This window comes from Panthera pardus, unplaced genomic scaffold, assembly GCF_024362965.1.
Source record: "Panthera pardus isolate Hobbes unplaced genomic scaffold, ASM2436296v1 HiC_scaffold_13, whole genome shotgun sequence".
In the NCBI taxonomy this organism is placed as follows: Eukaryota; Metazoa; Chordata; class Mammalia; order Carnivora; family Felidae; genus Panthera; species Panthera pardus.
Genome location: NW_026526688.1, coordinates 187,631,660 through 187,646,134, shown reverse-complemented (window position 1 = coordinate 187,646,134; position 14,475 = coordinate 187,631,660).

Here is a 14,475-nt window from a genome sequence, read left to right as displayed (position 1 = left end):
AGTAAGCCATACAGAGAAAGACAGACACCACATGTTTTCACTCTTATGTGGATCCTGAGAAACTTAACAGAAACCCATGGGGGAGGGGAAGGAAAAAAAAAGCGGTTAGAGTGGGAGAGAGCCAAAGCATAAGAGACTCTTAAAAACTGAGAACAGGGGTGCCTGGGTGGCGCAGTCGGTTAAGCGTCCGACTTCAGCCAGGTCACGATCTCGCGGTCCGTGAGTTCGAGCCCCGCGTCAGGCTCTGGGCTGATGGCTCGGAGCCTGGAGCCTGTTTCCGATTCTGTGTCTCCCTCTCTCTCTGCCCCTCCCCCGTTCATGCTCTGTCTCTCTCTCTGTCCCAAAAATAAATAAAAAAAAAAAAAAGTTGAAAAAAAAACTGAGAACAAACTGAGGATTGTTGGGGGGTGGGAGGGAGGGGAGGGTGGGTGATGGGTATTGAAGAGGGCATCTTTTGGGATGAGCACGGGTGTTATATGGAAACCAATTTGACAATAAATTTCATATATTAAAAAAAAGAAAGAAACTGTGTAAGAAAACCTCTACTGTTACAAATTACGGGAGATGAAGTTAGCAAACATGGTCATACCTTGCCACAAGTGGAAAGAACCATCAGACACACCTTCCATATTCCCAACTTCTGAAAGACACCTGTGTTCGGCCAGGAGTTCACATCAATTTTAAACATGAAAGGTAGCGATTAGAGACAAATCCAACAGACAACAGAAACTGGCTGAAAAACTGTTTGTCAACACTGTGGTTGACATATAGACCATTTCTAAAGGAAATCATGGTAATCGTGCATTGTCCTGACTGCAGTAGCAAAGTAAGGTCATCTAGAGAGGGGAATTGTCATATTTCCCACATTTATTTTCCATGTACATCGGTGAGAACAGAGCCTGCACATCACAGAAAGTCAAATATTTATTCATTTGATTCTGATGTTATTCTAAATTCTCTTGTGTTTGCTCAATGACATACCCTTCCTTCCCCTGATTAAACACTTTATGGAATGTTACTTTTGTTGTAATTAATATACTCTAGCTTTTGTTCAGTATTGATTTGATAATAACTTAACATTCTCAACCGATTTAAATGGAAGATAAAGCAGAACGGGAGGTTGAAGCCTCCTTCCTGCCCCTCCTGACTTTATGTCTTAAAAGTCTGAAGCACTTTTGCTTCCAGGTGACCAGATACTTTAACTCACATTTATTTTTGAATGGCCTTCAAGTACACCAGAGACATAATTGTCAAGTGGTAAGTGAATGGTCTGGAGGAAAAGCATCAGAAAAAAAAGATCATACAAAGAATATTAGCCACGTGCACAGCACTATTTTTTCACTATCTTTTTTATAGTCGTGTGAATGGTAAGTAGACAGTATCTAGAATTGTCACCATTGGAGCCAGAATTGAATAGAAATTTGCATTCAGCAAAAATATCTAGAAACATTCAGTGTATTTTACTACATACTGAGAACATGAGGAAGAGATGAAAATCAGAAAGAAATATAACTAAGTATAACAATTGCAACGTAACATATGTTCAAAGTAAGCATCTGTCTTGGGTGGTAAAAGGATCATGAAAAGAATGGAATGTCTTATAAGCTAGTTTCCCTACATTCAGGATGTTTTCAATCATATGTTATAGGACTATTTCCTCATCAGTAGTGCAAAGGGGATTCCTACGCTGTGTAGGATGTAACAAGTCCTTTCCAGGCAAAGAACTTATGATTACTGATTGCCTATTTTTGTCTTGTTCCTGTGATCCTTTCACAGGCCTTTATGGAAATGCCTACGTTTCTCCAAAGATAAGATAAAGGTAGCCCTTCTTATTTGGACCCTTGTAATGTGACATTTTTTCTCCAACTGCACTTGGTGAATTTTTTATACCACTCTGAACTAGAGAGTTAAATCAGTTGTGGGGAATGTGCTGAATGTCCATCCATAAAGGGAAACAAGATTAATGACCTCTAAATGTGAATGGGCAAGAGCAATTTACAAGAGTGAGGGAGGGTCATATTTTATCACAGGCAGGTGCCTTATTCCAACTTCACAAACAGTTACAAAAAATGCATACAACCACAGATCTTTGGCCTCACTAGCCCCATGCAGAACCACTGTGTATTCTGGACAAATGATGCCTACTATGTTTTCACCCTGAACTCAATCTTCATATGTTAATGAAAACTAAAAGGATTGCTGGAGTACTCCATGAATCGGAAACCAACAGAAAAAGTATTTTCTTTCCCAGCCCAATCCACAGGGACTCTACTTCACTCAGCAAGAAAAGGGCATCAAGTTGTGTTTCTCACTATGCAGAAAACTCTTAGTGCTTGGTCTACTAATTTTGTTTATTTTATTTTTTTTTAATTTTCTTTCACCTTGGACTTTGTCCTTGTTCCACTGAACTGTGACTTCTAATCAGTGTATCCTATGGTGTTTATTTTTATCTTTGCGGTACTAACAGTAGGGGGTGTTAAGAGGTATGCACATGAGAGGACACGGGTAAAATCTTCCCAGTACACACTGTCAAGTAACAAAAGTCGGCACACTTATTCCAATGATATTGGGTCACCTATTCCTCACCATGATGGTAATGCCTCTAGTACAGTTTGAGCAAAACCCATTCTAGTACCCACTAAATGACCTGCGTGACTTTACCTATGCACATTTGAAGTCAAGGAAGAAGTGTTAGATACTTGGAATCAATGCCAAGGTGTATTAGTCACCTATGGATGCATAATAAATTCTCTAAAATTTAGTAGCTTAAAACGCCATGGATTTATCATCTCTGCTTCCACTGGTCAGGAATACAGGGACAGAATAACTGAGTTCTCTGCTGACAGTCTCATGGGGCCAACATTACAGAGCCAACTAGGCTCTCTTCTCATCTGGAACTTAGGATCCTTATGCAACTCATTCGTTCACAGCAGAATTTAATTCCTTGAAGTCATAAGACTCAGGTCCCTATTCCTTTACTGGTTGTCAGCATGGGACCACTCTCAGCTCCTTCAAGCCATCCACGGTCATTTCCTTGTGTCCCCTCATTTATCTTCAAAGCTGCCAATAGAGACCCTCCCTTCTGTTAAATTCCTTTCTCATTTTGAACCTCTGTTGCCAGGAAGAACCTTGCCCTTTTAAGGGTTGGTCTGATTAGGTCAGGTCTACTGAGCATAATCTCCTTTCTTAAGGTTAACTGTTCCAAGTAACAAAACCTAATTATGGGAGTGATATTGTGATATGACATTATCATCACAGATCCCTCCCAGATTCAGTGGAAGGGTGTTATACAAGGATTTGGGTCTCTGGGGGCGGGGAGGGGTCATATTAGAATTCTGTCTACCATATAAGGTACTGAAGGGAACATAAAAAATCCAAAGCCTGAGCCAAGACAGGTAAGCCATTATCTCCCAGAGGGCTGTCCAGAACGAGCAGCAAGACAGCATCTCTGGAAATACAGATGATTACAGATGAATGATGACTAAATCTTAAGTTTAGGGGTTAAAATGGGATATTTTGAAAAAGGAATGACACAGTGAAAAGTATTCTATTTCATAATATTTAGAGAAATATGAATATTTGTCACTTACCATTCCCTAACTGAAAAAATTATAGCACAGCGACTTTCTGTGCTATTGGGTGACCAAGCTAAAATCTGCCAATCCTGGATAATCCAATTTATGAAATATGATGAATGCTGAATAAGTCAAGGGTTCTATACCATTGGCAACATCCAAAGAAATTTCTGGACTAATGTTTATTATTTCTTTTTGAGAGAGAGACAGACAGAGCATGATCAGGGGAGGGGCAGAGAGAGAGGGAGATACAGCATCCGAAGCAAGCTCTGGGCTCTGAGCTGTCAGCATAGAGCCTGACACGGCGCTCAAACCCACGAACCGTGAGATCACAACGTGAGCCAAAGTCGGACACGTAACTGACTGAGCCATCCAGGCACCCCTCTGGATTATTTTTTAAAGAAGACAACAACAAAACAAAGAGCCAAGTGAAGTGTTCGCAGCATCCTCGGTATTGAGTGCAAATTAAGAGGACTATGGTGGTAGAGTGACTTCCAATTCCAGTTCTTGAATTTACTTGGCTATTTGACCTTGGGAAAGTTATCCCACTTAATTTTGCCTCACATCACTTGGCTGTAAATAGGGAGACAGAAAGATCACGTTGGTGTGATTAAAAGATATGTGTTTAAAATGCCTGACATAGTTAATATGCAAGAAAAACCAGTCATTATTACTACCATTAGTGGTTCATATTCCTCTTCATACTACCCAGAACTAAAGTTTGTACATCTCGGCCTTACCACTGATATCTGAAAACTCCAATAGGTATGTCTCTATCATAGCACCTTGTAGTTATTTTCTTGCCTATCCATCTAATCTTCTGGGTGGTCAGTTTTCTTTCTTTTCTATTTTATTTTATTTTATTTTATTTTATTTTATTTTATTTTATTTTATTTTATTTTATTTTATTTTATTTTTATTTTATGTATTTATTTTGTATTTTTAAAGTAATCAATACGTCCAGTGTGGAGCTCGAACTCGCAATCCCCAAATCAAGAGTTGCATGTAGTACTGACTGAGCCAGTCAGGTGCACTAGGGCGGCAGGCTTTCATAAGGAAAGAGAGTCGTACTTCTCACTGATCTATCACCCTCTAGACCTATAGGGGACATTTTGGACAAATAAGTTGCTTAAATATCACATCTGCCTGAACAGTAAATCACTTCTGCGGTATGAGTTTTCAGTTATGGCAGTCACTGTCAACTGCCTAATTCACACTGATGCTTCTTACTAACAGGATATGGATTTTGTTTGGGGGTGCAGGGTGCCAGGCCCCTTGATCCACCGTCCCTTGTGGTACAATCCTGTCCAAAAGATATAGGGCGGAAATACCTGGCACTTTGCCGACTGGAATGAAGTTGTGAGTTAGGAGATGGAGCAGCTTTTCTGTGGCTTGGAGGTATACACTAGAAAAGACATAAACAAAAGATGGCCGTGTAGAAAGACGTAAGGAACCTGGGACACTGAGGACTTGAGAATCGCTGCACTAATGTTTGACAGGGTGTCCCTATACTTCCTGATGTGTGAGGAGCATAAATGCCTATTGGGTTAAGCTACAATAGTCAGATTTCTGCTAAGTGCATCCAGGCACACATTTTAACTGACACATCATTTTATTCAGCATTGAAGGCCAAAGATCACCAAAGAGCTTGCAGAAAACAGTTAATTCATATTAATGTCGTCCTTCTGCCACTCGATGATACGTAATTGGATACACAGCCACTGTACAAATAACTTGAGTGGGGAGAGAGGAAGCAAACAAGGAGAATAATGCCTAAGGATGTGCTTAAGCATAACTTCAAGCAATGTGGAACAGTCATCCATTGCTGGGCAACAGAGAGAAGTTCAGTTGAGTATCTCATTGTGCATATGATGTGCTTATTTTTATTTTTTTAAATTAATTTATTTATTTTTATAATTTTTTTTAATTTACATCCAAATTAGTTAGCATATAGTGCAACAGTGATTTCAGGACATGCTTCTAATTCAATCAGCCTGCTGTGGAAAAGGGAACCACAAACAGAAAAGTGTAAGCATGGCTACAGACCTCAGGAGAAGAATCGGGAAAGAAATATTCTACCAAGTCTTCACGCATTAGGCAACATTAGCCTATTTATCGCTAAAATTCAGAGTATCATTGATGTTGAAAACACAAAGCTGGGCAGATTGCCTGAGTTGAAATTCCGCGTCTGAAGATCAAGAGCTATGTGTGCTCATCTTGGGGCCTCAGTGTTTCATCTGCACAATGGTGATAATAGAATCGATCCACAGGATTACTATAAGGATGCTGTGAGGTACTTACTAGGGAGTCCATAGGACAGAGCTTGGCAGTCACATATGTTAGCCAATGTTCTTTTCACAATGCCACAGAAGTAAATATGCTCTCAGTTGTGCACGTACAAAACAATGGCTTTAGAGACACATCTCTCTCTCTATAGGTAAATGGAAAACCAACTGTCCTGATCAATGCTAGTTTACATGTTGCAAATCCTTATGAATTTTATAAAGCACCAGCAGCATAACTACAAAAGCACCCACGTATTGAATATTTACTAAGGGCTGGGCTGTGGTTAATGCTTTACTTATATTACCCTTTTTAATCCTTACAGTGACCAAATAATGAAGTATTATTATGAGCCCTATTAAACATTAGTAACTTGCCCTTGGTAACAAAACGAGTAGGTGGAATAACTGGAATTAGATTTCAAATCCAATTCTTTCAATCTCCAGGGACTAAATGTTTCTGCTTGTTGTTATTTTTACCTTTGCGCTATTTATTAACTGAGGCGACATGTCATATCTGAAAAGATATGCCTCATTTAGAAGTCTCAAACACGTTTCTATTAATACAAGAAGATACACTTGAGCTAATTTCTACAACGCAATCTCTTATTTGCCATTAATCTCTTCTCTTTAGATCCCAGAATAGTCATGTTTGCCAAAGTCTTAGAACAAAGGATGGCTAGAGTTAAAAGGTAAAACCACAGGTATTGGCTCAAATGCTGCATAAACCATTACTTTTTGCCTATTCACATAAGAAACAGTCAATGTATAGTTTAAGGGTACAGAATAAAATTTAACAAACTTCTCTGGGATACACACACCCCTTCCAAACCCAGCCGCCCTCAGGCCATTAGAATTAGCCACCGTGCTTGTTATCTGCTGAGTATGCTCTTTACTAATTGTCCATTTAATTGCCTTAATCGTGTGCCGGGTGCAAAGGCGCTTAGTCAAAAGGGTGTGATCTGAAATCCATTTCATAGTCCACTCCCAGTGGTGGGTGTCCTGAGACACAGCCACATCATCCAGGAGAAAGGGGTGTGTTTTTTCTGATAGGCATGAAGGGGTGATTCTCCTAACAAACACCTTGCATCCACAGCTGTACCATCTGGATCACCCTCACCCCAAGTACTTGGGGAAACAGGTGGTGCCTAGCGGGTCCTAAATAAATATCTGATGACCACTGGGTGTGGTACAGAAGCCAATGTGACAATAAATTATACTAAACAAATAAAATGAAATAAAAATAAAAACAATACAAAACAAAACAAAACAATGGTCTGCAAAAAGAAGAAAGAGAAAATTACTCTTTTCCCTTCTATTCTTTCCTGCACCTTCCACAGCTCAGAGATGATGCTACTTCCTATGATGCCCTCACCAAGAGTATCTATGCAATGTCATAAAATGGAAGGCCTGGGGCCTAATGTACTATTCCATTCAGAATGCACAAGTAGACGTCTGCAGCATGATAACGAGATTAGACCCCATGTGGGCTCTCTTTTGCATAATAAAATCCCACATGTTAAAATGCAGATTTATTTTAAGCCCTGGAAGTGCTGACCATATGCCTCAGTGGCTGAGGAGATGGCTACTTAATAGATAATCTGCAATGCAAGCCAAAGAACTAATCATGGCCATCTGATCATCACGCCCCATCAAAAGCCAGCAATGAGGAGCTGGGGAACGGAGCCAGAAACTGCAACGCATCTCGCAGGCATGGAGAAAGCAGGAGCCCAAAGGAACAGGAGGGCAAAATGAACATCTCACCACCCTAACAAAAATGATAAAATAACAACAACAATAATGGTACAGTTCCATTACAGTGCGCTTGCGAGGAAACATGCAGTCTACTGAATATGTTACCACTATAATTTTATTTGTCCCTTCTCACTGGGGGAGTTGATGAGGACAACGATGCCTCACGAGGGCAGGATATTTTCCAAAATCTACATCCTAAGTTGTGGAGTCCCTACTCTTAGTTGACAGTTGAAACCTTTGACCACCATCCTACTGAACATAGCATATCACAGACGCTAAATACTTGTTTGCTGAATAACCATATAACACAATGAAATCAATTTTTGGTCATTAAGTGAATTTAGCAAATCATGGTGCATAACTTTTAGTCCCGGGTGTTTTTTTTTTAATATGTTTATTATTGTGAATGGAATAGCTTTCAAATGTTCTGGCCGTCTCTCTGCCATCTCACTAGTTTTGAGAGGGCAGTTGGCCCTTTATTAATGACTGAGAGTTATGAGCCGATCTGTGTTCCTTGCTACTCCTTAGTCTCTGTATTGGTTTGATGGGGCTACTGGAACCAATGGAGTGGCTTACACAACAGAAATTTCTAGACTCACAGTTCTGCAGGTTAGAGGTCCAAGATCAAGACATCAGCAGGGTTGAATCCTTCTGAGGGCTGTGAGGGAGAATCTGTTCCAAGCTTCTCCTCTACCTTCTGGTGGTTTGCTGGCAATCTCTGGTGTTCCCTGGCTTATGGATGCCTCACATCACCCCTCTGTCTATATCCATCTTCACCTGTTGCTCTCTTTGTGTGTGTGTCTGTGTCTCAAGGTCCCCCCTTTCAGAAGGACACCAGTCATATTAGATTAGGGGCCCACCCTACCTTGTCTTAACTAATTACATCTGCAAAAACTTTATTTCCAAATAAGGGCACATTCTGATCTTACAACTTCAACATATAATTTGTGGGACACACAAACCCACAACAGTCTCATACCTGCGCCTTTATGCAATCTGTTCTCCACACTTAGAACACTTGCCCACCATCGTCTCCCTCTCTCCCAAGCTCTTTTCAATTGACTAATTAATCATTTGGGTCATTGTTATTATTTCTCCTCAACAAGAAGCATTCCTTGGCCCAGCTCAACAAATGTCAGCTAATATTATGAAAAATAATACAAATAGGGGCATCTGGGTGGCTCAGTTGGTTAAGCATCCAATGCTTGGCTTTAGCTCAGGTCATGATCTCACAGTTCAGGAGATGGAGCCCCACATGGGGGCTCTGTGCAGACAGCATGGAGCCTGCTTGGGATTTTCTCTCTCACTGTCCTCCTTTGCTCACTCTCTCACTCTCACCCTCTCCCTCTCTTTCTCTGGACCAAGTAGCAGTGGTAGAAAGCACTATTGAGTCTTTCCAACCCTGCTCTGCAATCACTTGCTTTTTATTTGCTTTTTATTTGTCTTACAACATTTTTATTTTGTTTTTAATTAAAGAAAATTAAGGCTGTTCCTGAGCATTAGGGTGTTACCTCTGTTGGTTTATTATTTTCTGGGTGCATATTTGGTCACAACAATAGATCTATAGGTTTGATATCATCCTAATGAGTCACATTCTACATTCTACTCTTTGTGATTGATCCCAGGCAAGACAAAACATATCTAATCCTTATTTCTTCATGTCTAAAATCAGGATATGGGTGGGTTAATCAGTTAAGCATCTGACTCTTAATTTCAGCTTAGGTCATGATCCCAGATCATGGGTCAAGCCCCGCATCAGGCTCTGCACTGACAGTGTGGAGACTGCTTGGGATTCTCTTCTCTTTTCTCTCTCTCTCTCTCTCTCTCTCTCTCTCTCTCTCTCTCTCTCTCTCTCTCCCTCTGCCCCCTGTCCCATGCACACTCCCGCTCTTGAAAATTATACAATCCTCAGGTTGTACAGTTGATGTGAGAGTTACATATACCCCTAGGATAATTCCTGATTCATGACAAGTACTCAGGAACTCATTATTTAATAATTATTTTAATTAGGATTATAATTATTGTATAAAACTAATATCATTACTGTTTCTTTTAGTCTACAATGTTTCCCCTAGTCTGCAGCACCAAAAGGAGAAAAGCATATCTTTTGGACCTATCTGTACCATGAGGATAACTGGACTCTGAATGAGGCTCTTTCTGTGAGTCAATATGCGAGCTTTTGTGCACAATCCTGTGAAATCCACTGGCATCCCTTCGAATCTCTTTTGGCTTGCCTTTGCCCATAATTTGATGTTTGAATCTGTAGCACAGTGTTGTTAATATATTATCAAATATCTTTAAACATAGTCTTACTTAAGATGCATGAGCATACAGATAAATATTGAAAACAAGGAAAATCCTGTAACTATCAAATAAACTTTCCAGAAGCAAACATTGAAAGATTTTATTAAACACAGTGTCACTTTACTTCTAGGGAAGGTAAGCTGGTTGCTTATTTAACTTGAAGAACCCATCATTTTATCTTAAGTAATGTGACCTGTGCTATACTACATACAGGAAGACATAATAAAGTTCAAGTCTATAAAGAAAGTATCCACAGAATACGTATTCTTTCATACAACATATTTTGGTCTCAATGGGCAGGCTTGGGGGCAGCATAGTGTCCTGAGCACCAGATTGGGGGAAAGAGGCCTAAATTTTCTCAGTGTATTAACACATGACCTCTGTCTCCCTGGTGAAATGACAGAGTTGGTCTAAATCCTCTCTTGTGCTTTAGGGCTTTAATGATTCAATAAGTGTTCTCCAGTAAGCGGTTGGTAATGCAAAAGAATTACAACAGTCAGTTTGCAAATGTATCTTACTTTCAAAACTGAACTACTGAATAGACCAAAGTCTTCCAAAATAATATGTATAATTTTCATGCAGCAGCTCACAAAGTAGTCCATTGATTATTAGATTAGCCTCACAAATATCACCTGAAAATCTATTTGAAAAAGAATTTAGCTTTAGCTGCTTTGCAATCAATTGGGTGGTTTAATATAATGAAGAGTGAGTATAAGAAATGGAATAGAGCCTATATACCAAACTCTTCATTTCAGCACAAAAAAAGGAACTAAGACATTATAGAAAATGTTTTAGATGCTGTATTTTAATATGAAAGCAAGTGAAAAAGGAAATTAATGAGCTAGACACTGTGGCCTAGATTGACATATATGGCAAATTACTTCTTAAAATAGTTTAAAAATACTGCTGACTTAATGTTAAGTCAAATTTAACATTCCTTGAAGCTTGAAGATTTCATCAGCATGGTACACACCAGAAGCTCATTATTAACATTTGTTAATAAGAATACATTCTTTTTAAACCTACCATTGGGCCTTTTATGAATCCATTTAATTGGTATTTGATAACTAAAGGCATATAAAATGGACTTATTTAAAATATAATTCAGGTGCCTAGGTGGCTCAGTTGGTTAAATATCTGACTCTTGATTTTGGCTCAGGTCGTAATCTCATGAGTCATGAATTCGAGTGGGATTCTCTCTCTCTCTCTGCCCCACCTTCAGTCACTCTCTCTCTCTTTCTCTCTCTCTCTCTCAAAAAGTAAATAAACTTAAAAAAAATAAAACATAATTCTCATAAACAGGGAAGATAATGACATATTTATGTTCCGAGGTGTGATGATACCTCATTTTCCTGAGTTGACAATACCACTGAGAAGAGAACATGACTATTCAGCAAAAGACAATCACCAGAACCAGGGACTGACTGAATGATTCACTGACTGATTGACTGATTCACTCACTCATTGATTTATTCAATCAACAACTTTTATTGAAATGCTGAGATCTTACATCCTTAGGAAGCCAGGTATCTTATCACATTTTATACTCAGCAGAGAAATTTACATGCCATTGACACTCAAAAAACTGGTTATGGAGAAGATAAGTAACATATATTCTTTAAAAACTGGTAATGTGTATATGATTGGCATATCAGTGCACATATTTAGCCTAATGGAGCATCTCATTACCTAATCACGTAAGAGAGAAGATAAGAATGCAAGACTAGTTTATATTTTAATTTAGACCTATTAAGTTTAAAAATAACTTTAAAATATATTTAAAACCTGAATCCTGAGGATGAAATTTGGTTCCCAACATTTTGGACCATCACTTTTTTTTTTTTTTTTTCCCATTCCCTTTTAATTAGAACTTATTTTTTTAGAGCAGCTTTAGGTTCACAACAAAATTGAGGGGAAAGTACAGAGATTTCCCACAAACACTCCTGCCTCCCCTCTCCATCCCAGCCTTTGCCATTATCAACATCCCCCCCCCCCACCAGAGTGGTACATACACTCACTATAACTAATGAATCTCCACTGGCAAATCATAATCACCCAATGCTCACAGTTTACATTACAGTTCACTCTTGTGTTGTACATTCTACAGGTTTGGATGACGTAATGAGATATATCCATCATTATAGTACCATACAGAGTATTTTTACTGCCCTAAAAATCTTCTGTGCTCTGCTGGTTCATCCCACTCCTGTCCCCCACTCCGTGCCACCACCCCCCCAAATCCCTTGTAACCACTGATCTTTTTATTGTCTCCATATTTTTGCATTTTCTAAAATGTCATAGAGTTGTAATCATTCAATATCTAATGTTTTGTAAATTGGCTTCTTCCAGTTAATAATATGCATTTAAGTTCCCTCCATGTCTTTTCACAAGTTATTAATAGCTCATTTCTTTTTAACACTGATTAATACTCTACTGTCTGTACCATAGTCTATTTATCCTTTTACCTACCAAATGACATCTTGGTTACTTCTAAGTTTGGGCATTTATGAATAAAGCTGCTAAAAACATTAAGGTGATTTTTTTTCACAGATATAAAATTTTAACTCCTTTGGGCAAATACCAAGGAACATGATTGCTGGATCATATGGCAAATGTATGTTTACAGTTTTGTAAGAAACTGCCAAACTGTCTTACCATCTTTTAAAATAAGGTTTTTTCTGCCCTTATTCTTGAGTTTTAAGAGCTCTCTGCCGATTCAGGATATTAATCCATTTTTAAAATCTTAATAAGGATCTCTTACCTCTTTATTTGGTCCTGATAGAACCAACAGATGAATCTTCAAGAATGACTCTGATCTTGCTTTCTTTGGACTAATACATTTAATGATCACTGTATTAGTTTTCATATGAAATAAAGACTCCTCTGCCAGTTTTCAAGCCCATCCCTTTTCTCTCCTCATTTTTCCTTCTCCCTTTTAACTTCTGTTACTTTTATACATCAAATAAACATGAGCAAGTTTCTTCATCTGGTTATTTGTATAATACTTGCTATATTTTAGGTCCTTCTGAGGATTACAGAAAACAAAAATTATGGCACACAGTAGGTACTCAATAAATCACAATTATTTATTATCACAATGCTAGAAAGAGTATAGTTACTATAACACAAGCAAACCCGGATTCAAATCCTAAATGTTAACTTGCCAGCTTTCTGTTTTCAGACAGGTTAATTAATCTTTTTAGGCTCTGATTTATCTGTAAAGTGTGAGTATAGATGATGGGCTGATAAAAGGATGAAATTAGATTAACTAATTGATGAGAGTAATTTAGTTAAAAGCACCAAGGAGAGTTTGTTTCCTTTCTCTTTCATCCTGTATGCACTCTATACTCTAGCTCCAAGCTAATCACCATTTGTTTACTGTATCTGTTCCTTTCCTGCCATCAAAATTCTTCTCAGACTAATCCTTCACCTAGCACTCCTGTAGTTCTATCTATGGATACTTGACCCATCATACAAGGTTCAGCTCAAATGTTTGCCTCATTGCAAGTCCTAGGATTTTCCTAAGAAATATCTTTGTTGTCTCTGTGTCTCCCAGTATCATACCAAATATAACACTTGCATATATTCTCCATATTTATATATACCTCTTCCCTTATCTACACTGAAAACTGTAAGAGGCAGGGATATGTTATTCCCCTTCATGTCTCTTAAATTAACTATCCCAGTGCCTTGCACAGAAGAACCATTCTATAAACTTCAGTTAGCTGTATTACGATTTTTCTATACATTCTAGACTCTATTATATAAGCCCTTTCTTCCCATCTAAAGTAATTTCTGCTTTTAGGACCATCTCACAGCAGGTGGAATATATAACATTTAACTTTCTGCTATTGATCAACCCACACATCTTTTTAAATTTTCTCTGAAGATGTGGGAACATGGGTGGCACAGAATACAGTGGAAGATCAGAGTAAGTGTAGCTGAGGGAATTTTAAGAGCAGACTGATATACTCCACTTCTGGCACTAAACAAACAAACAAACAAACAAAAATCACAGAAGTAAAAAGACAGCACACTGTCAACTTGGACATGGAGGTCAGAGTTGACTCATAGGGTGTGGGTTTCATCATCCATCACTTTTAACTTGATAATCCTGTCCCTAACCAGAAGTTCAAAGGTCTATTCTTGAAACCTAGTTCCATTTCCCAGTATTGGCTGCAGTGATGAAACATAACGATACTTATCATTCCCATTGGTGTACCATTTTCACTTTCCCATTTGCATTGCAATTCCATTCTGTGTGGTAGTGGTCAATAAATCTGTCTTGCCTATAAAGACCCTGCGACTAACCAAATTAAAAGTTACTAATACAGCCACAGGATAAAAGATTCCAGACAAAAACTCTTTTCCTGACTCCCAATTCCCACCTTCCTTCTGCTATACCACACGCAAAACATTCTTCATATCGTCAATATTACAATGGGCATACCTGAATTATTGAGAGGTGACAAAATAAAAAACATTAAATAGCAGATCTGTAATAATCTTAGACCACTGCCCAAAAACAAAAGGAAAAAAAAATACCAACCAATTTTTGT